Here is a 23,131-nt window from a genome sequence, read left to right on the forward strand (position 1 = left end):
CGATTTTGGTTTTATTTTCCCGAGAGACGTCAATGTTGAAATCGCCGGCAACGATAGTGTACATATTTTGATCAATGGCTTTACCAATAGCATCTTTGAGGAGCTTTAAATATGCCGCACTCTTGTCTGGGCGAAAGATGCAACCGACAAGATAAGGACAGGTTTTGCATTTAATCGTCACCCACACCGCTTCAAGCCCGGGGGTGTCAAGACTCGTCATATGTTGGAGGTATAGATTACGTTTGACGTAGATGGTGACACCACCACCACGACTCGGCCTGTCTTTCCGGATTGCAGGGTGATAACCTGGCATTTCTATATCAGTATTACGGATCTCAGCATGTAACCAGGTTTCTGTTAGCATATAATATCATATAAGCGAAATTCAGCGTCAGTTAGATCAATTTTGTCTTCCAAGCTTGGTATGTTTAAATATATAATTTTAAGATAACGGAAATGGCGCGGTCCTGGGTTAGGATGAACATCTCCACAACACAGAAGGATAAGAGCAGTTAATAGAGAAACGTGATGATAATAGAGACAAAGGAACTTACATCTGTATACGTATTTCATAAGATAAGCCAGTGATTTGGAGTGTAAGCTAAAAGCAAAGGAACCCACTGCCTGGTTCCGTCCTGGGCTATATTCAACGCCCAATCACCGGTATATCCATTGAAGGTCACATGCAAAGGAAAGCACAACTTTGTAGATTTGGAATACCTTAAAGTTTTTGTTTTGTCTTACAGTAACAGATTATCGAAAATTGAACTAAGAAACTTGTAAAATAATGCGATGGAAAACTTCAACAGATTCACTAAGTTCACAGCAGCGCAGGGGTGAAATGGGCTTGAACAGTTGAGTTGCACTGCACCCAAAGCGTATGTGCATCCACGAGATTCACATGTTTGGAACCGGAAAGGTGACTCGTAAAAACAAAGCAAGTGATGCATGCAAGGATTATTTCTTTGGTCAAACTTGAAGAACAAGAGATGTTTCTTGTGACTGCAAGTAACTTGGGTCTACAGAAATAGAAAGATACTGCCTCCGTACTTGGTTGCAGGTTCACAACGCAACTTTTCAAGACACTGTAGTATACGTATTCCATTGTTAAAGGTCACATATACTCTAATAGGGTACAAATGAAAAATCACTTGCTGACATTGTTATAAATGAAACCCCGTCATTAAAACTGCTCATTTCGATCTTTAATTACCTAAATCGACCTTTTTGTCAACATTGCACAATTCTCAGCCGCAAATGACATTTGAACCAATCAGAGCGGCGCGTCTCCGTGACGTAATAGTAGGTATAGAAATGAGGGTCTGTGCAGAATTCATCTACATTTCAGGGGGTAAATTATTTCGTTTACAGGTTTGTGCAAAGCTGAAATCGCGAAAGCTGTTACGAAAAATGAAAGCTATATATTCTCACAATCTACTATGACTTAGTTTTGTCTCCTGCTTTGCCTAGTTTTCGAGTTACAACCCTTGTTTTGATATAGACGATTCTGTCAAAATCACTTGGTGTTGCTAGGTTGCAATTGTAACCTGTCTTAGGTGGTATGAACCTACACGTTATTTGTCATCATTTGATGCTCAGTTAATGAATTTATAACAGGTATAATTAGTGGTAACGCCACTTAGATTTCCCGACAAATGCCCCTTTGGCATTTCTTGTGTCTGGATCGATCAAAGGATTAACCGATAACACGCTGATTGATTAATTACTTTTTTTTCGCGGATTGAAATGGAGCATTTGTCAAAAGGTAGTAAAAAACAGCACCTTTCTTTCAAAGGATTAACCGCCAATACACTGATTGACTATTGGCTAACTAAATACTTTTTTAAAAGAATGACGCACATTATGCAATTAGTTACCAGGTGTGCAGGTGCGTGTGCAATAATTGACACCCATGATATGAAGTAGGTATGATGCACTGTGCGAGGAATTATTGTACTCGGCATGTAATGACATGCAACTAAAGAAACATTTCCCCTCCTCCCTTAATAAATCTATTACGATTTATTTAAGTGAAGATGAAAGTTTCTCCTGCGTTTTAGAGCCAAACGATATGAAGTCAAAGTGTTAGTAAAATGTTGTGTTGCTAAGGTTTCTTGTAAACTAATGACAAAGCTTTGATAGTGTTTAAATAATTCTTGAAGGCAGGAGGATAAAGTACCTTTTAACGTTGTATCTCAATCTTTATGTATTTAGTATGTGATATCTCAGCAAGTGTACATTGATGTCAATTGTTCAGGGTTTCATGTTAAATGAGGAGATCATAGAATGGTGGATTCGTTGTGAAACAATAAATCTGTAATAATACATAAAATAAGGAATGCCACCTCATACCTCGTAACTAGTGGCGCTCGATCGTCTCGTCGAAGATCCGGGTCTGATTCCTCTCATACTTTTAGGAGTATTTCATGCTATGATAGCAGTGTATGGTTCTCAGGAGCTCAGGCCCCAATTAGTTGAAACTGAGCAACGTTGGCGAGACCTTTGAGGTGTGAATGTGTTTTGCAGCTTGACTCACTTAGTCTTTCGAAAATTTCAATCCTACTCCACAAGGAAACACATGTGATACATGTGGTCCCACCTTAGTAAACTCAGTTTATTCACAATTGCCTTGTCCACCCACCAGTAAATTCTGTACCTGATGTGAAACAATATGGTAGTCTGAATTTTGAACCTTGAGAGCCTGACAGGCGACCTGTTGTATTCTCCACATTGAGTGTTCTGTACTCGTTGACCAGGGATAGTATGTTATCGCTTTGAGCATGCACAGTGCATGGTTAAATGCGCAACATAAACGGATTATTATGTTCTACAGATTAAAGATAGAATATAGCAGAGAGGCTTCAAGTGAATCAGATCCGTTAGGCTGGTAAAGCTCATCATCACCTTAGGACAATTGCCCCTCGGGATCGGATGGCATGCACCAGCCACGTCGGAATCGGGTGTGATCGCCACATTCCATATGCCACCTTCTACAATAACCGCAGGTTGCTGAATCTTTTTACGTACAGTTTTCAATCTCTTCTACAAAACAATGTGGGGTAGAAAAATGCTATGTTTATATTAATCAAGAATCCAAGAAAATACGTGCAACATGATCATTCCATTCCGTAACTAGCCTCCTATGATAACTACAGATTGTTGAAGACCAGTTCTCACCCAAGTCATCAGGCTTATGAAACATGATAGGTTTGATAATCTTTTCATACACAGTTTCCAATCTCTACCCAAGAACCACAATGCGCAGAAAAAGCTAAATTAAGGAAGATTATAACCTGAAAGTTACCTTTGAAGTCAGTTTGTTGTGTTTTCTTCTGACAGTACTCATACATACTGCTCATGAAAAGTCTAGATTCACTGGTACAAACACAGCCTTTTACTTCAGGCAACTGGTCTGTAAAGACTTTGCCAAATATGTAATACTGTTTAAAGGTAATGTTTACACATGAACTTATGTATGAAACCGGGACTGTCTCAATATGTCAACAGACACGGTGGTGTTCACAATATGGCCTTTATTTATAATCATGTAGAAAAAAAACCCCTGAAACAATTAAAACATCCTTTACTTACAACGTAAGTATATGCTGACAGATAACATCAGTCATTAATACAATCTGTGTAGATATGTAACCATTTACAGAATATTATCTTTGCTGAGCCATTTCATACACATTGCCTCAACACTTAACTGATAGCAGATTCCATATAAGGTATACTTTAATTCATACATAGAACACAAATATCTATGTACACATCATATCATATGGAGAAACAAACTAATATCATACATTGATTATCAAGTAATCACACTGTGCAGACTAATCGAATGGCAGCACAACAATGCAAAGAATTACGTTTTGGAATTGTTGATCAATGGGAAACACTTAAGATATATTTATTGGTAAAACCCTGAGTAGTATAGGGAATGGGGGTTTTAAAACACTTTCACAAAATGTCTCTACAAAGCCTTATTTACTAAATAAGGCTTTGGTTGGGTCATTAGCTCTTGCTACTATTACCCCTACTACAAAATTACTGTGCCTTGGTAGGAGGTAACACTGTGCCGTACGGTACGATCAATAATTCTTCTCTTACAAACCCCCTACCCGGCCCATCCCTCAAGTAGTACAAGTTAGGTTCGTTGGCTTTCATATCCACTTTATCTATGTTGTAAGTTTTGACTGACCATATAGGATCGGTGGCTCGCTTACGGCTATCGCCCTCGTGTTCCCCCGGCTGGTATAGATACCTCACTAGGGCCCTATCTGGTATCTGTTTCTCCTTCCCACGCAATGGAGCGGCCGACTCTGCAACTATTGATTTTAGTTTGATAGCGTCTGCCGGTTTCTTACCGGTGAGACGGGTGACTTCATGGTTGATTGCCGACACCACCTTGGGTAACCTCGTGACCCATTCAGTCGATCGTTTTCCAGGGGTGGTCATCTCCCTAGCATACTGATAGCCGAACAAGCGCTCAGCCAAAGTCCTATTAAATCTCTCAACTATGGCTTGGCTGCGATGGGCTCCGGCCGTGCCACGCCTGACCTTTGTATCGTGTTTGGCTAACAGTTGTGACACGGCACCCATGAACTCCCGTCCGGGGTCAACTTGCAGCTCTGTTGGCCACGTCAGCGGGCTGCGTTTGTATATGCGTTCGAATCCTCTGGCTACCTGGGCCGAATCTTTCGTGGTCAAGGGTTCGGCTTCCTTGTAACGACTGGCTACGTCCACTACGGTTAAGGCATACTTGTACCTCTTGTCGTGGGGTAGGAACAGTAGGTCTGCCTGGTGAATGCTATTAGGTATGTTAATACCGAACCTCCTTCTAGGCACGTAGCGTGGTGCCGGCAAATAGATCTGCCACAGGGCTTGTTTTTCAAGCCACGCTTTGGCTTCCTCCGGGGGTACTCGCGCTAGTTTAGCTTATCTACTGCGCTAGCTCCTTTCCAGTACCCACGCGGGCTGTAGTAAATAGCCTCAAATTTTTTCATGTCCATACGCGTATGTGTTTATTCCATCAATAGCTATCCAACGTTTCGTGTCCATAGGCGACAGGGACGTCTTGTTTATAGTCAGTCCGTATATCTTATGTCCATCACTTCTAAGTGTGTTCATTTTATGTCTAAAGGTACGGGTCTTGAACAGGGCTTCCTTGAATCTGGCGTGTTTGATGTGTTGTTTCACCACATACTTCTTAACCCCCTTAGCCTTCCGGATCTCACTATTGTCGGCTTTCAGTATGGAGTACATCTTAGGTCTCAAACCTATGTACTCGGCTATGGGCGTGCCAGCACACTCGTCCTTCATCTTACCTAGGACCTTTTTATTTACCGTACTGTGTAGGGTATGGGTCTTAGGGTAGTCGCTGGTGTCGTATAAATCGAGGTGTTTTTTCATGTCCTCGTACACGTCCTCGGTTCGAATCTCCATCAGCAGGGAATCCGTGTCAGTGTACAGCACTTCACACCTGTCACCGTACTGTTTCTTGAGCTCGTTGTAGTAAAAGTCGTACATCAGGTGTTTGGATAAATCGAGGATGCTCATCCCCACGTAAACAGGCCGGTTGAATTTTATGTGGCTTTTCTTCATGTGTAGGGCAACCAGGTTGTCTGTGAATATCTTACTACGGTTGAATGCCGGATTGGCTATCAATTTCCTGAGCTTGTCTTCCTCACTCGACCGAACCAGCTTCACGGTCACGCGTTTCCTCAGGTTCTCCATAGTCTTACCAAACACCGAGTTGTTCATGAGCTTGTAGAGATTTTTCTCAAAATCACTGGTGGCTTTTTTTCGTAGGTCTGTGTTCATTCTGATGTAGGGCTCCATCCATGGGCTCTGGTCGAACATGAGCACCCTGTGTATTTTGGTCAGCCTCATACCCAACGACAGGTACAGCTGTAGGTTGCGATAGTGAACGATGTACTTGGTCTTATTCATTAAGTTAGGCACGAGTTTTTCAACGTCTGTCACACGCCCACCTGACAAGTTATGTTGGTACTCAGACATCCAGTCTGGGTTAACCCTCATACGTTCGGGGGCCAGGGGGTAGCTGTTGTGCGATGTGTGTAATTCCTTAGGATACTCTAAGTCAACTTCGAGGATATACCCTTTGTTCGAATCTGGTGCAACCTCTATAACATCAACGTGGGGTACCCATTCGAATCCCCCTGTAGGTAGATACTGGCTCATGGCCCAGCCGTACAGGTTATTTGCGTCGAGGTATAGAATGTGATTGGTTGGTTTGTTAGGATCGTAACCTTTCACGTATTGATTATTTGCTTTCGCGTATCGTTTGGATGCCATGGAAATCCCACCTCGCAAGCCTTTCTCAATGAATAGGTGCATGTCGTAATCTGTGAGCAATTCCAAATTAACTCCGGTCTTTTTAAGCAAGGCGTCCCACGACAGACCTGGGCTGGTGTAATACCATGCGGGGTCGAGTTTATACTGCTTTAAACAGGTCCGCCTGAACGTTTCAAACACGTCGGCTAACAGCAGTACATCTGTCCTCAAGTACAGGTCGTGATAATCACCCAGGTTCTTACAACCCAGTTTCTTCCATACGTTAGTCGCGTGCGAGTAATCATCTCGTGAGACGGACGCCTCATTCAGCTTGCTATAAAAGCAGTCAATAGGGGGTAGTCTGGTCTCGGTGAACTTGGCCCAACTATCCATGTACTCATAGGGGTACACACCCTTCCTCATAAGCAGGGGTCTAGTCTCGGCGTCTGTGTATCGATCGGTGATAGGGAAGGTATTGTTGGCCTTGACCAGACTGTCGAGTGACGACAGGAGGAACTGAAACGAGTCAATGAACCTAAGTCCGTTTAAGCTGAAGGAGATGTATCTCTCCATGTTGTTGGGGATGCACGTTATATTACCATCGATTTTCGCGATGGCCTGCATGATCAAGTGTGAGTCGTACCCTCTCAAGTTGTGAAAGACAACGGGGATGTTTATTGTCTTAGGGTTGATTTTAAGCTTGAGGTTGCACGCGTTGTGAGCGGCGCCTCTATACTTACCAGTTATGTGACAGTGATCTCTCACCGAATCACCGTTAAGTGGTGAGCTAGCCTGTCGGCTCGGGTCATACGCATGGGAGCGATTCTATACAATGCATTCCTAATAATTTTTTCTTCCTCCTGCAAACACTTTAGAAACCTTTCAGCCGCGTCAGGGCCCCTATACACTACCGGAGCTTTCGTTTCCCCGTCACAACGGACGACAATGTATCCAAACGAACAGGCTTTATGCTCTTGTGTCTTGTGGGTGAAGCTACCACCACTGGGGTGTGTGGGGGATTCCCCCACAACTAAGGCTTCGAAGTCGGCGTATATGATATAAGGCACAGACATTTGGTTCTTGTGGTTACTGAATTTTAGGATATTTTCACCTTCCTTAGGCATGTCGACTCGTATGGCCGTCTGCCCCACACCTTGACAATCATCCCGGTGGGATTCTAATAAATCAGCTCGGGTGAAGCCATGTAGGCATCGTTCACAGAAGTGGGTCTTTTCTCTGTGTGCCGATTGGTCATACAACAGCCTGCTAAAGTGTTTTATCCATGTGTAGTGATACTTGTCACCTCGCTGGATCATGAATATATTGATAACTTGGCGATCCTTCACCGGGCTGACCCTGTGTACTATTGTTGTGTTACCTTCGTGCCCAAAGACATTTATAGCCAGATTATTCTGTTTTTCTACTTTAGTGATCTGGGATATTGGGGTTGGTTCATCTATACCATCCCAATTAAGCCCATCATCCTGAGGATAATTAGAAGGCCTGTTCGGATTAGTGTCAGCTGGAAATAAGGCTGACCTGATAGCTAACCTCAGGCAATCGTTTCCTCTATTCTTAACGTTTACTATGGCATGTTTGTTTCTATAGTAGGGAGGTAAGGCTAGGTATGACCCGCCTCTGAACGGCACGTATTTAGCTATGTCTAGATAGACATTATCGATTTTATCTACAGCCCACCCGGACCCTAAGTGTGTGTAGCGTTCTAGGTATTCTCGTATCTGCTGAAAACTTGTATCGATTGATTCGTCAATGGTCTCTGCATGTGTGACGACCTCTTGTTGGCCTCGGAAGTAAGGCTGAACATACTCAGTGGCCCCTGTGGGGCCCCCAACCTGCTTATCGAGCGACATTTTCACTGTGATCTGAAACTTGATACTTCCTAGATTATTTAGTTCCTGGTTGACCTTATCAGCTATCAGAGGCTTGATATCTGTAATGTCTATATTTCTATCAACGTCCATGCGCCAACCTCTCAAATAGTTGCCTACAGCGCGCTCAGTGCTCACGAACTGTAGGTCAATAGCTCTATTCTGTCGTAATAATTCTAAAAGCTGTGGTTTTCTCATACGGGAATACCCGCCTAAACCCAAATCGTGTGCCTCGGCTTTCAGTTGTTTTACAGTGGGACGTGCTACGGGGGCATGTGATAACAATGCGGTTAACCCGGCTCTCCCCAGGTTTGAATAACCCGTGTGTCCAAGCTGTTTTGCTTGAGCTTTTAATTGTTTTACCGTAGGAGGGGCTTCTAAACCTAGTAATCTCAACAATGCTGACTTCCGCATTCTAGAATACCCGATCACACCTCTCTGTTTTGCGACCCTCTTCAGCTCGCGCACAGTAGACATAGTGTTTACACCTAAGAGAACCAATGTCTAATTGCTTCACAGTAAGGGGAGGTAACCCTTAAGTGGCTATCTTGAGCAGTCGCCTACGTTCTTTTATGTAGCCTTTTTTATTCTCGTAGATGAGTTGATGTCTGACTACGTTCGCTCCGTGAGCTTTACATAGACAGTAGTGTCCTTTAACCCCGATACCACACACAGAACACGTGTAGTTAGGACTTCCCATATGGAAACAACAGAACCCCTGATTCCTGCATTTCCTACCACAGGCCTCGGTCTTCCCCATAAGTATGTATTCGCATCGGTATGGAGCGGGTCTCATGTTTACTTATATAGGTATTTTAATTTAATTGCTTCGCAACCAACGCAGTAGCTGCTATACCCAACACTATGAAGCCCAGTTCACGATTCATTTGTCCCTTGGATGGTGTGTAGTACTGAGCGAGTGTGGGTTTATTGAGCGGTTCCAATTGTTTACCAGTTAGTAGATAATATTCTTTCATTGCTTCATCGACATCGTTGAATGTTTGAACGGCATGGTTTTCACGCTGGAGTTGTTCGTTAATAAAGTCGATCCTCTGGAGGCGTTTTTTAGCGTACTCGGCCTGTGCCCTTTGTAATTTCTCAGTAGCGAGATCGTGCCGCTTCCTTTCTTCCTGTATTTCAGCCGCGTGATCATCTCGTAGTTTCGAGAAGAGGAAATTACTCCCGGAAAATGCCAGGGCATTCACTAACGCCCCACCGACCATCATAGCTATCGTGGCCATCCCTATATTTATTTCATTATATTATCAGGTATTATTCCTTGTTTTACTAGGATGTCTTTTGTGGCCATCGCCATACCAAGGTTCATTATGAGCATACCCATATCCTGCAGGTTGAAATCTAGCTTGATAGTTGGTTGTTTAAGCACCATTTTAGTCAACCGAGCGTACCCTACGGCTAGACTAGCGACCACTGTGGCGTGGTATGCGTCGTTGACGAACGTTTTCCCCTCAGACATTATATATATGATATAAAAATATTAAAATTATAACATGATATGCGGATCTACCGTGGGGGATACCCCCACACCCCCAACAGTGGGGGTGGGTGGTGGCTCACTGTGGGAGGCGTATAACCATGTTATAACCACGGCAGCAGTTACACCTACAGCCAACAACAGTCGGGTTGGGTTGGTCACTTTATGTTGGTTACACCACCGTTTTTTACCGGCAGCTACTCTCTTAGGATTCTTCTGCCTGGTTACTGTTGAAGTGGTCTCCACCGTCACCTCGGGACTCACTGTTTGGGGTGTGGGGGGTACCACCACTGGGGTCTCCTCCACTGGGGTTTCCTGTGCAGCATCCATCTATACTATTATTATTATTCTTTCTCTCAAATTGACAATGTTTTGCTGTGATAATCGCCGCCGTCACTGGAGCCAACAACATACCATATTTGTGGTACAACCCGCAGCTGATAGAGCTCACGGCGTGTTCGATAAAAGGGTCTTTCTCGAGGTCCTCCCACAGGTAAAGTCGGCGCTCTGGTGGAATGGGAAGGAAGTGTGATACAATACTGGTGTATATCTGGGTCATAGCCGATCCTATTGTCTTTGTCATTTCTGTTCCGAGCCGGGACTCGTATCTAGCGTACAGCTTATCGATTTCTTCGGCTGACATTTTGTTAATTTTATCCGGAGTGTAGTCTCCAAAGTAATGTTTGGCTTTGCCACCAACAGCCAACGCCACCAGTTTCTCTCGCTTGGGGGAATCCCCAGTTGGGGAACCCTCCAACGACAATTGTTCGAGCAATTCCTCACACTCCATCTTATAATATAACAAGTAAGATTTAGTTTTAACTATATAATACCCGATACAGGCAAAACACAGAGAAATGAAGGTTAAGTTGCACGCGACAAATACTTCAAATATCATAGCTTTAGCTTAGCTTTGCTTAGCTTTGCTTAGCTTTGCTAAGCTTTGCTTAGCTTTAGCACACTATATATGCTACTGGTTGGTCGGTCTTTAGAACGAGCTTAGCGTGTTTAGTTTCAGCGAGCTGTTTCTTCACCCGTTCCCGTTCTAATTTACTCATCACATCGTTCTCTCTCAAACACTCCTCAAACGAATCCCTATCCTTGCAGTGAAATAAGGCCACCCATCGCGTCTGCTCCCTGAGGTCTTTCAACACCGAGTTGAACTTCTGCGTTAGCACCCAGACGCTGTGATTTGCATGCCGGCCGGAGAAGGCCAGGTACGATAGCATGTCTCTCTTTTTTGTTATCTCGCGATTAGCGCTGCAGTCGTCCAGTATAAACAGCGTCGGTTCCCCTTTAAATTTCTCGTGAAGAGCTTTCAACCAGTCCTGCAGGCGTGTTCCAGGGTCGATTTTGTGTACGTCCGGGTCCGTCATCACCCAAGGTCGCGCGTACGTTTTATTCATGCTCAGAGTAGGGCACATGATAACAATGTTATCGAACACATCCTTGTAGTAACCCTCCAACATATCCAACACGAAAACGGTCTTCCCACAGCCAGTCTGCCCGCACACTATGGCGCAGTGTGGGTCAGTGGGTAACCCCAGGGGGTCTCCCCCATCAGTAGATGGCTTGCACGAATCTCCCATTGTCTATATTAAGTTGCGCGTCCATAATAACGTACAGATATAATTTCAACTTACCAGCGGTTTGAGCCTTCTTATTAATCTGGATGGTTATCCCTTCGCTGCCGTTATCTATACGACGCCCGCTACCGTGCAGTTTATCATCATCCGTGGACCGCATGTCCAACCATAGGGCGTACTTGGTGGTCAGGTATTCACCGATCTGCACGGAGCCGAGGTCCAGGTCCTTTGTTATATAATCCCCCACTGGTAGCTTTTTTATCTCATCCCACTGCTGGTGTGGTCTCATACCATGACTGAACAGCTGGTTGGGCACGCCCTCGATGGTCACTTCCACCTTTTCAATCTCGGGGTTGAAAAACTTCTCGCTGTCCCTCCGGAATGGATCGTAATCCTCCACGGGGACGACCAGGATACCTTTCATCGATCGTGCCGGCACGTTCAGGTTGATATTCCACACAGTGTCGCTCTTATCTCGCACGACTGATCTATGCCTCAGTACGCGATCGTACAGGATAGCCATCTTCCCAGAGTACTGGCTTCGAACCTGCCTGGCCAGCTCCGGGCTAGTGACCATGTCGAACTCCAGAGAGATGTTGTCTATGGCATAACTGGCCTCATCACCGTTCGGCGTACGCACTACTTTGCTATAGTCGTTAAACGTGAGCTCGTATTCTAGCCTATCACCCAGTGCGGCCTGGTAAAACGGCGCGTGTCCCGTGAGCAACTCGAAGTCGAGCGGCACGCAGAATCGATTCCCGTATGCTAGAGCGATGGCCTTTTCACCGTCCGATAGCTTGTCTTGCTGGTCTGTCGTGAAGACGTATCCTATGCGCGCCCGGGTTGATTTGCTGATACCCTGGTACACATCATTGACTCGTTCTCTCTCGCTTTTCCAGAGATCCTTGTAGCAGTGAAACACGTCGCTGTCGTCGATGCTCAGTACCTCGTTACCGCTTATCTTGACGGTCGTTTTCTTGATGATAGCTCGACCCACGTTCCGCACTAGCTCGCGTTTGTCGTTGTCGGAAGTCAACGTGATATTGAACGCCAGTCGAACAGTGCCTGGTACAATGAGGTCATTCTCACCAAGGTTTGGAAATCTAACCAGCAGAGTTTGATTCTGGTCTATCTTGCTGGGATTGTTGGTGATAGTCACCGACTGTCGCACGGCTCTGGCCCCTAATGGCTCTCTCAATTTTCTGAAAGGATCTAATTTTCTACCGTACATTGTTATATAAATGAAATATATTTTTAATACTAATGGATGAAGACATACCTATGGATGATATGTGGGACTATAGTGCCCAGGCATTCAATGATGACCAGGAGACCTCATTCTCGCAAGGTGACGAGCTCCTTAAGGACGCCGTCGATGATTATTACAACGCAGTTGAAAATAAATCCAAACTCAAGCCGTTGGGAAGGAACTATTCCGATTTTACCCTCAGCAATGGCACGCTGCGTTTGAAGTCTCGCCCGGAGATCGATCTCATGAATAAACGCACTAGAGAACCGCTTGCTTTATCAACATTAGCCGGTAAACATGGAAGTCAGTTGGTCCAAGATGAACTAGGTTTCATAGATTACGGTGGCGCGCGACCTAAGCAGTATCCTCCGAAGTTAGTTCAAGGTCTGGAAGGCATCAGGGACGCCACATCAGATCAAAATATGACTTATGATATTAAAAAGGTGTTGGCCGACTACGAGAACAAACCATTCCCGGGGCTCGAATTTACCGTTCGGGAACTGCGGGGGTTGGATCTGACGATGCAAACCATTCGCGGACATCTCGCGAAAAGCACAGCCAAAATGAGTGAGATAGACGACCACATCGCCTATGAAAAGAAAAAACTCGGTGAAACTGAGGACGAGTCTATGAAAGCCACCATCGAGGAACGAATACGTAATTTGGAAGATGAAAAGCAGACCTGGCTGGAGACAGCATCCTCCTTCAAAGAAAAGCTTTCAATCCCAGGTCAACCGTATACGGGAAACTATCAATCAAGTCCTCTACCGAGACACTACGTTAGCAGACAGGATTCGGATATTATTCCGGGAGCAAGGGATCACCATCGCCAGCATTCTGACTGCATTGGGTTTAATTATATCAACCCTGGTGGTGTCACTGGTGGGAGGAACCCCTGTGGGGCCTGCCGGTGGGGGAGTTACCCCAGGCGGTGGTGGTGGTGTTAAAGACTGGATAAAAAAACTCGGGGAAGGCCTAGCTAAACTGGCTGGTAAAGCCGCCGAAGCCCTTCCCGGCATCCTGGGTAGCATCGTCTCGTGGTTGTTGAGCGCTCTGTCTAAAACTGCCATGTGGCTCAGTCAAAACCTGTGGGCAGCCATCGTCGCCGTGGCTGGTCTGGTGTACGTAGCGGCTAAGAAATCTTTAACCAAATAAGTCCCAAAGTTACCCCACCAACCACCAGGGCCGTTTTATTATCAATATGCTGCTGATAGGGGGGTAACCCCACATGCATATGGGTGTGTGTGGGGGGCACATGAACTTTAGACTCCGGGGGTGGCGCCACTATACCCTTTTCACGTGGTGGGATGTGTGGGATATAGGGGGTGTTAATATCGGGGTTGATACCCAACTTTTGGTCCGCCGTGGCTATGACTATTTTGTTGTTATAACCCACCACTTTTTTTATTCTCAGTTGCATATCACTCGGGGCCATGTATAACCCCACGCCGAACACGTAATTGACTTTCGATCTGGCGTATTCTAACACGTTTTGGTAACGGTCGATGGCCCTCGGGAGATCAACTGGAGAATTGATAGCATCCTCAACGTTGGAAACGAATTGTGTCTGAGCGTCGTAAGCAGTTCCCTTACCGAGGATGTTGGAACGCGTCATCGACTGCGCACCCAACAGCGCCCACACGTACGTTCGAATCGAGTCGTTCAAGCGTATTGTACCAGCACGAGTGAATCCTTTCGATGTTTTTGAGATCATTTTAGTCCAGGCTGTGGCTGCATCAGGACTGGTTTGCTTTATACAGCTGACATGGATCTTTTCATTCGTTGTGGGGCCTGTAAATGTATGACGGTTTGGGTTGTATGAACCATCTTTAGAACCGGCATAATATGTTCCGGACCTGTAGAAGTACACGAGAACTATACCGAGACCATGGTTCACACCAGGAAGGCGAAAGTCTTTATTCGTTGGAATCTCAAACTCCCCACAAATACGTTCATAAGCGCGTCTATCATAGGGGTTATTCGTCATACTCCACGCTTTATCTTGGGGAAGAGGAGCACTTATTTCCTTCAATATTCGTCTCGTTTGATAATAAATATGAAACAAAACAACCGCCTTACTCAGTTCGTCTATACCGTAGTCTGGTGTCACACCCGACCCTGTCGTCGCACACCACACAGCAAAGTTGAGTTGGTTCTGCCAAAACTGCATTGGGTTTTGATTCCAGTTTACCACCGCCTGCGCGTTATTAACGGACACGACATACTTTTCAAAGATATCAATAAAGGTTGTTTTAAACCCCGTACCATCTGCATTCACCACGATTTTCAAGTGTGCTAAATCCATATTATAATATATAATTCATATATTATAATATGTACATAACACTTCCAGGAATAACGAGCGGTGAGGCCGTTCAGCTGACGCACGCGATCGATAACACTTCAGGTCAACTCGAAGTCGCACTCTGCGATATCACCTACCTACCGCAATGGACTAACATTAATATCAGCAACAATAAACTGTTCGTCAGTGGAACTCGCAGCCAGATAACTGACGGCTACTACAGCGTGTGCTCTCTAAACGACGAGGTCTTCAAACCCCTGGGAGCCGAACTCAAGATGAACGACTCAAACGGTACAGTGGTGTTAATCAACAACGGAAGAACCTCATTGAGGCTAGGCCGACCATTAGCGAGGATACTCGGTATGTCTCCTGACGAGATAAAACCAACAACAACCGTCACAGGCACTAAGTTACCCGACCTAGTACCGTACCGAGAGCTATACATTCATCTCGGTCAGGTGAGCACAACGTATAACATTCAAGGAGGTCACCCTTCCACTATATTGAGAGCAGTGCCGGTGAAAACTGAGAAATTCAACGACGGTAGAACCGAGTCATTTTCACCACGGCAGTATAAGAGATTAACCCAGGGCAACATACCTGAGCTGACAATATCGGTGTTAGATATAAATCATAATCCTGTAAATATAGGATACCTCAGCTTAACGCTTCACGTAACATGACCAGCGCACAAGGGCCCGGAGTGAAAAAATGCGTCAATATCGGGATCTCCGACCTCGGAGACACACGCGGTTTCGACGCTCCCGGAGTAGATGGTAAATCGTATGCCTTGCAACTGAAAAACAACATTTACAAACGCGTTGAAATCCCCTCCGGTGGAACCCTAAGTGATATGATAGATACCACAAGAGCAACAGTAAACACTAAGTACTCCCTTGTCAACACCGGTGATAATAATTGGGTAATATACCCATCGTTCGAAGGTAAACTGTTCGACTTAGACGATGTTGAGAGCACTACCGTCGTCAAAAACAAACCATATATGCTCGTCTTCACCGAAGATGACAAGTGGGTGTTCTCAATATTAAACTCGTCTCCCCTTACGTGTTCACGGATAACAAAGACAACCACCTAAACAAAGTCGTGAACAATGGAACCCTGCTCGTGGCTTACGTCCCAACTCAGAGACGTAGTATAGTCGTCAGCCCAGTCAACACTATAGCAGCCCACATGCTATCGAGTAAACCGGCCATGCAAAACGTGAAATTGCAGTTGGTGTCTGAATTCGAAGGCGTGGTCAAGATACTAGAGGATCTACCGGCAAACTCAACACTGTTCATCAAAGTCTACCTAGGGGAACCATCGGTGAATGATGTCGAGATCGTGAAGGGGATCAAACTCGGGTGGGGGAAACGACACCAGTTTCAAGTTTGCAACGTTTACGTGCGGGTGGGTGTCGGCTCCAACACCAGTCTACAGGGGGTCAACGTGATCGTGGAAAACAAGATATCACTAATCAATATCTTCCTGCCTGACAACATACACTTCATGGGTATGAAGTTAACCCCTGAATTATTATCAGAAAACCAGTTGGAAATTATATCGTAATAATATAATAATGACCAGTCATCATCCCAACACTACGCTTAACGACCTGGGAGATACGGAGGGATTCGATCAGCCTGGTGAGGAAGATGAATTATACATCCTACACTTCAAAGACAACGTGTACAGACTGGTGTCATTACCAGATTTAAAAGAGCCCAAATGGCTGATCAACTTAACACTCGCCTCACCTTATATCACAACAAAAGAGAGGTGGAAGTTTATCTCTAAGATTAGGAATAACGGTATCTGGCCCGGGGATTTCATTACGGGGAATGAAGCAACAGCCACGGTATATTTTTATGAAGGAAAAATTGGATTAATTTCTGGAATAGAAAGTAAATTAACATTTAGTAGTAGTTATTTACACGAAAGGCAGCTTGAGATATACTCCCCCTACACAATCATCATAGAAGTCATGTTTACGTATTTTGACCAGGAAAACTCCTCGAAAGGACGTCAATTTTTACCCGGGGTGTCAATACACTGGTTTACCGAACACTTAGATCAATATTGCCGTATTATTATACAACGGGATACCCCCACGGGTTCTATAAAACGTTTAATAAGCCTCCCTGGGGTTTTTATTACAACAGAAAAGTCTATTAGCCTCTCACCTATTATCATTAGTTATGATCTACTCCTTATAGGCTTCAAATACATTGATAGACTATTAACTGAAACCCAATTAAAATATTTTTCAAAATATATATTATAGGATGGGTCTGTACCCAGTCGTAGAGGAAGTAGCGAAGACGTTGGAAACCGTAGATGGGTTCCGCTTGAGGCAGTTATGTGATGTGAAACGTCAACTAGAACAAGACCGTGACACGCGAAAAGCATTATGTAAAAAGTACAATAGAGCTTTCAATATCGTGGACGGGGCTGACACTGCCCTTATGACAACCAGCATGGGACTAGGGGCGGCAGGCGTTGGGTTGTTAACCACCATCGTGGCTGCACCTATAGTGCTAGGTATTGAAATAACGGCTGGGGTGACAGGGTTGGTAGGGGTGGCGCTTAAGTTAGTATCACGCAGACTTAATCGTAAGGCATTGAAACACGACGAGATCAGGGTTCTGGCCGAAGCAAAGCTGAACACAGTGAGTGAGCGAATTTCCACGGCACTCTCTGATAGTAAGATCTCAGAAGAGGAGTTTCGTTCAATCCTCTCTGAACTCAAAAAATATAACGGAATGAAACAAGATATTCGATCCAAGTCTCGTAAGTCTGCTATCAGCGAGGACGAGAAAAAAAAGTACATAGCACAGGGAATACAAAAAGCCCAGCAAGCCTTTATTATGAACACCAAAGAGATCGTAGGCGGTTCACGTTAAACTGTTTCCTCGATATAAACATAACATAGGGGCGATAGCCGTAAGCGAGCCACCGATCCTATATGGTCAGTCAAAACTTACAACATAGATAAAGTGGATATGAAAGCCAACGAACCTAACTTGTACTACTTGAGGGATGGGCCGGGTAGGGGGTTTGTAAGAGAAGAATTATTGATCGTACCGTACGGCACAGTGTTACCTCCTACCAAGGCACAGTAATTTTGTAGTAGGGGTAATAGTAGCAAGAGCTAATGACCCAACCAAAGCCTTATTTAGTAAATAAGGCTTTGTAGAGACATTTTGTGAAAGTGTTTTAAAACCCCCATTCCCTATACTACTCCCTGCTTCATTCTTACATTCATATATTATACATTCGTTCATTTACACATAGCATGCACATTCACGCATCACGCATTTACACCTCACACATTCGTACAACAGCTGTATATTACGTACAGATGAAGTTTAACACTGCAAAACAACTAATTATCACAAACTACTCAATACCTACAATATGACAAAGCAGCCAAATTATCAAAGCATATACAGAATGTACACATGGCATGAATATGTGCAACCACAAATAGTATTGAAAGAGACTAACCTCTGGAAATGATCCCGACAGCTCCAACAAACTAAATGTCCAAATCAAATTATCCAAATGTGCTTTGTGACCAGCAGAAATGTTAAAACTCAACTGCTGATAGACAGCAAACTTTAAACACATGACAGCTAGTAAGCTGACAAGGCTTTTGACAAAGGGACGCTAAGTGGCGTGCTTGGGCTGGCTATTGTGTGGCAGTGCTCAGGGTGATTGTAAGCTGAGAGAAAGCGGTTAGATAAACCGGAGAGTGAAGTATATAGTGTTTAAAAATATGCTAAAGTGAATATTTAATTCAGTTAAAACTAAAGAATAAAAACACAGAATATTTACAAATATTCCATCTTGTCACATGTATTGTAAAATAAGCTTATAACGTGCACAAGATCATTGTCACGAGTTCTGTAAGTGGTGGAAATCAGACGAATGCTTAACGAAACACATGTTCACATGCAGGTTTGCAGTTGATTCCCCCAAGTTAATGGAGAAATCGATCTTTGATGTAACCATATATATATATTCATAACATACTGTCAGTGTTGTAAATCGAAACATTTGAAGAGAAATATACATTACAGAACCAATGTCACAGTTCTGGAAATATTCATTATGCTGAAAGATGAAACTCAGTAAGGTGAACCATTCCATTCACAGCTGGAACCAATCATAATGTTCTCCGTGCTGTGAAAATGTTTATAAGTCTGTTGTGTTCATTGGGTAAAACAGGTTTCCTGGCGACTACCCACACGATTCAACATGAAGCTGTTCCTCCTGATGGTTCTTGGTAAGTTAGCCTATTGTGTGTTAGAAAATATCTGTGGCCTTTGAAAACCACATCACACCTAATTTCATTATAGTCTGTTTGCAGTGAAAAAGTACCGATGAAGTTGACTTTATGCAAAAAAGTAAAACAAGTAAAGTGGAATTAAGATTGCGAATCCTCATAATTCGACCTGTAGAAATGAACCTTTAAATCTCAAAATTTTAGTCCACCTTTTGGTTGAGCTGATTTTCTGTCTACACTGCATTACAGGGCAAATGCTTGCACACAGAACGCGAACAACCTGCATAACTAAGGGAAACCCCACGAAAATGATATTTCGGGTTTTGGGCCACTAAATCAAGATCAAATCCTTCCAGACATTAGACTTTTATTTTTGAACGATGATGCATCTTGACGTACTTCTTGAGGACCTTTCCATGCGACTCAAATATCAAAGGAAAGCTGAAGCGAACGTATTGTGGTTGCATTGATGTCATTTCCTTGTGAGTAGCACGGAAAGCGTACTGATTATCAAATGGTTAGTAAGTGTTGAACATCAGTTATTCCTGAAAGAAGCATTTAGTCATTCTTCACCTTCTAGAAGGATTACATCTTGGCATATGAAGACCATAACTATTTCTAAGAAGAACGATAACTTTCAGAAGGTTGAAGTTTCCTCCTGAGGGGGAATGTAGGCCTAACTTCATTCCAAATGTTTATTATTTTCCATGATTTTAATCGTGGAATATATGTATTTTTAATGTTTGGCTAATTTGGCGAACACCGGAAAGGAGAATTTAAATCCAGCGAGGGACCATGCAGGTAGCAAAGTTAATTTACGTGGCTGTGTTCCCTGGTATCTACCTGCAGTTACTGGTGATAAGAGTATTAAGTGTAATATGAAATCACAAGAAAGATTATTTTAATATTTGAAATAGGTTTTAGACCTAAATTTTCATGTCTTTCTAATACTTTTACTGTCTTATGTGACTGATATTTTATAATTTAACATAAGTCTTCTCTTTATTAAAAGGCTAACGTATTGTACAAGGTGACCTTAAATTTCAACCCACCAATGCACTTATAATCAGTTCTCTTAGTTTTTGTTAGTGGTATCACATCGAGTGGTCAGACTCACGTTCCTGTGCATCGTATCGATGTCATGAATGTCAATGACTGAAATGTACCATCCAGTATTGATGAGAATGGCGTAAATCAATAAATAAACAACCAAGTAAAGTACTGAAACATTTGTTTTCTCGCTTATATGTTTCAGTTATTTCCATGGTACAAATGAATACACATTCTGGAATGGTAGATGGTGAGTAGAACAGCCTTTGCGTCACTCATCTGCTCCTTTAGTCCCCAGAGACAGTATATTGAAGATACTAATCGTGTCTCCGCTAACAACACAATGCATTGAGGTTCTTGAGAGGTATTTGGAAGTCGGTATTCTAATATACGACAAAATGTTATGGATATCAACTTCTTCAATATTGTTTTTTTGCGACGTTTGTGGGCTATTCCTTGCCCCTTCGTCAGGTGGATGCTAACTAAACAGTTAAACAGGATACATATACTAGTAATGTACATGAAGGGAGAGTGATGATTTTAAGCATGTATGTACGATTAAAACATAGGAGATGAAAAGAGGATTACAATATACAAAAGGTGGTATGGTGTTGTGACAATGGATTAAGCAATAGAAGCCAGTGTATTTAATTTGTGTACAATAGTGGGGGGTGATAGTCTAACAATATACAAAAGCTAGGATAAGATACTAAGGGTGGGATGATGCTGTAACAGTGGATTAGGAGGTGATTGGTGAAGTCTTGCATCTATTTCATGTCCCAGGCATTGGGTAGGTAAAGCCCTTGGTCTCTGTTCATCCGTATGGTTAATCTCTTGATGTTGATAGCTTCTGAAATTGTGCTTCGTCCCCAATCATGGACGTTCGTCGCTATGATTGTAGATGCTTGCCAGCCAATGGAGTGTGACAGATCGTTCACAATATGTTCAGAAAGGGCGGACGTAATATCTGATTTCTCTACTGAAGTTCTGTGCTCTTTCAGCCTAATGTCATTGGGACGAGACGTTTCTCCTACATAGTTGCTGCCACAGTTACACATAAGGTCGAAGATGCAGCCCCTAGGCTTGTAAGTGGTCTTGGTTGGTGTACATCTGCCATTGGTCTTCAGAATGGTCTTTAGTGTTTTGTTAGACCTGAAGGTCACGTCACATCTATCTCGGCAGTTTTTTCAGCAGTCTTAGCGTTCTTCATGCTGTTGCAGGCTTGCTGTTATGGTTCTGTCTAAAAGTTGTTTGGGATGGCCGTTGAGGCTGACGAATGTAGTTCTTAGATGGTCTACTTCAGTATGCACGTTTGCTCTGGGGTTGATGGTTGGAGAGGTACTGATTCTACTGGTCGGTATGGGTGGGTTTTCTGTAGACGGAGAAGGCCATGTTGTTGGGGGAGTTCTACAAGGACACATCTAGGAACGGTAGTTTCTCTTGGTCTTCTATTTCCATCGTGAACTATGGAGTAATCATATTGTTTAGTTCACTAAACCGCATAACCGGCGTGCCATTTTGAGAAAATTCTCTTCACAACATGCTTCTAGAGAAGGCCCTTTATTCATGATCACATTTGGGTGTATCACATCAGAACATGTGCTGATACAGGTGTGTTTGTTTTTCAGCATCCGCCGTCGTGAGTGGCAGTAGTGAGTATGGCAGTCCAACAACACTAAATGAAAATATGGAAAAAACGCGAAAAGATATCACAAAAGTGTCCTTTTTAATCACTCTCCCATTTTGACGATACCAGGTTTTGTAGAAAGGTGAACTTAATGTGGTCATGTGTTATTAGACTTTTTGACTTCTACTTCGTCCTTATTTTTTTGCACTCTAAACATTGGAACTACAACATACTTACAGCACTTGACTTAGCTACAAGAATGCACATGTAGAAAACTACAGTATGTGAAATTTGATGGTAATTTTACCATGTTGCACCTGCAGTTTGAAAATGTTTCGCATCTTTCCTTAAAGACAGCTGGAGATTAATTGGGAAAGTACTGTGTCATCAAGTCAACAAACCTTCCTCTTTAATGTATTGACACTCTAAAGATTAGAACCAGAAGATAGTTGCAGCACTTGACTCAGCTATTCAGCAGACAAAAATATTTGTAGCAGTAGTAACTTAAAAACATAGGAAATATAGCCTCTATTTTACTTATTTCACTCTGTATTTGGTCTCTAACGTTTGTTTAGACAGATATTTTCCAATGTAACTCTTTTCGTCACCATATGGCTAAAATACTGCCGACGCACTTATAACTATTGACTCGCTCATTCACTCTTATCAGTGAAAATTGCAGATCGGAAAGTTGATGATTTTCTTGTCCTAACAGTGGACGTGACTTAATAAAAAGGAGTTTGAGCGAGTCTGTGGTAAATCACTCAGCTCAAGATGTCTTTCACTATTGCAACCTAACATTCATGAAGGATATGATGTCATTGACGGCAGAGATCCTCATCATACAGAATATGATACAGGTAAATTATCTTCCTTACCATAAAAGGAAAGTCGTTCACACACTGACCTCTTATGTACAGGGGTTCCTTTTGGGAAGCGAAGCGGTGGTGAGGAGTTGACAGACTCTTCTGGAATACCTGATAATGGTCCCGAGGTAGAGAAATGACGCCGAAGAAGAACTCCCGAACATGCTAACATGTAGAGACTGAAATAAAGAATTCTTGGTCCATGAGAACAGTTTGTTTTCCTTTTTCCGATGCGATGTTTTGATGTGCTACATGGTGTATGGTACAGCTCCTTGGGTTGCTGAATTACATTTACACTTTACACTAGTAAACCTATGGCATAATATAGACATATTGCTCCAAGATTTGAAAAATATGTTGATTCCCAAGTTGGAACGCGAAAGTGCTGAAGTACTATGTGGGAACCAGGAACCAACAGAGAAATGCGCCTTAAATAACAATGGTATTCTTAAATGTCAGCCAAAAAGGTAATA

General features: G+C 43.3%; 1 long non-coding RNA gene across 2 annotated transcripts in view; it reads left to right on the forward strand.

Annotated features, from left to right (window-relative positions):
• LOC137262118 (uncharacterized) overlaps nucleotides 1-22,861 on the forward strand; it is a 30,269-nt gene extending 7,408 nt beyond the window's left edge. The window contains exons 1-4 of one of the 2 annotated variants that reach the window (XR_010954889.1): nucleotides 19,056-19,115; nucleotides 20,371-20,415; nucleotides 21,794-21,817; nucleotides 22,713-22,861. This is a non-coding gene — a long non-coding RNA (uncharacterized lncRNA). Of the gene's footprint in view, nucleotides 1-19,055; nucleotides 19,116-20,370; nucleotides 20,416-21,793; nucleotides 21,818-22,712 lie in introns of those variants that run through there. The other variant, XR_010954890.1, reaches the window with a different exon arrangement.
• The last annotated feature ends 270 nt before the right edge of the window (nucleotides 22,862-23,131 follow it).

This window comes from Haliotis asinina, chromosome 14 (assembly GCF_037392515.1).
Source record: "Haliotis asinina isolate JCU_RB_2024 chromosome 14, JCU_Hal_asi_v2, whole genome shotgun sequence".
NCBI classification, from domain to species: Eukaryota; Metazoa; Mollusca; class Gastropoda; order Lepetellida; family Haliotidae; genus Haliotis; species Haliotis asinina.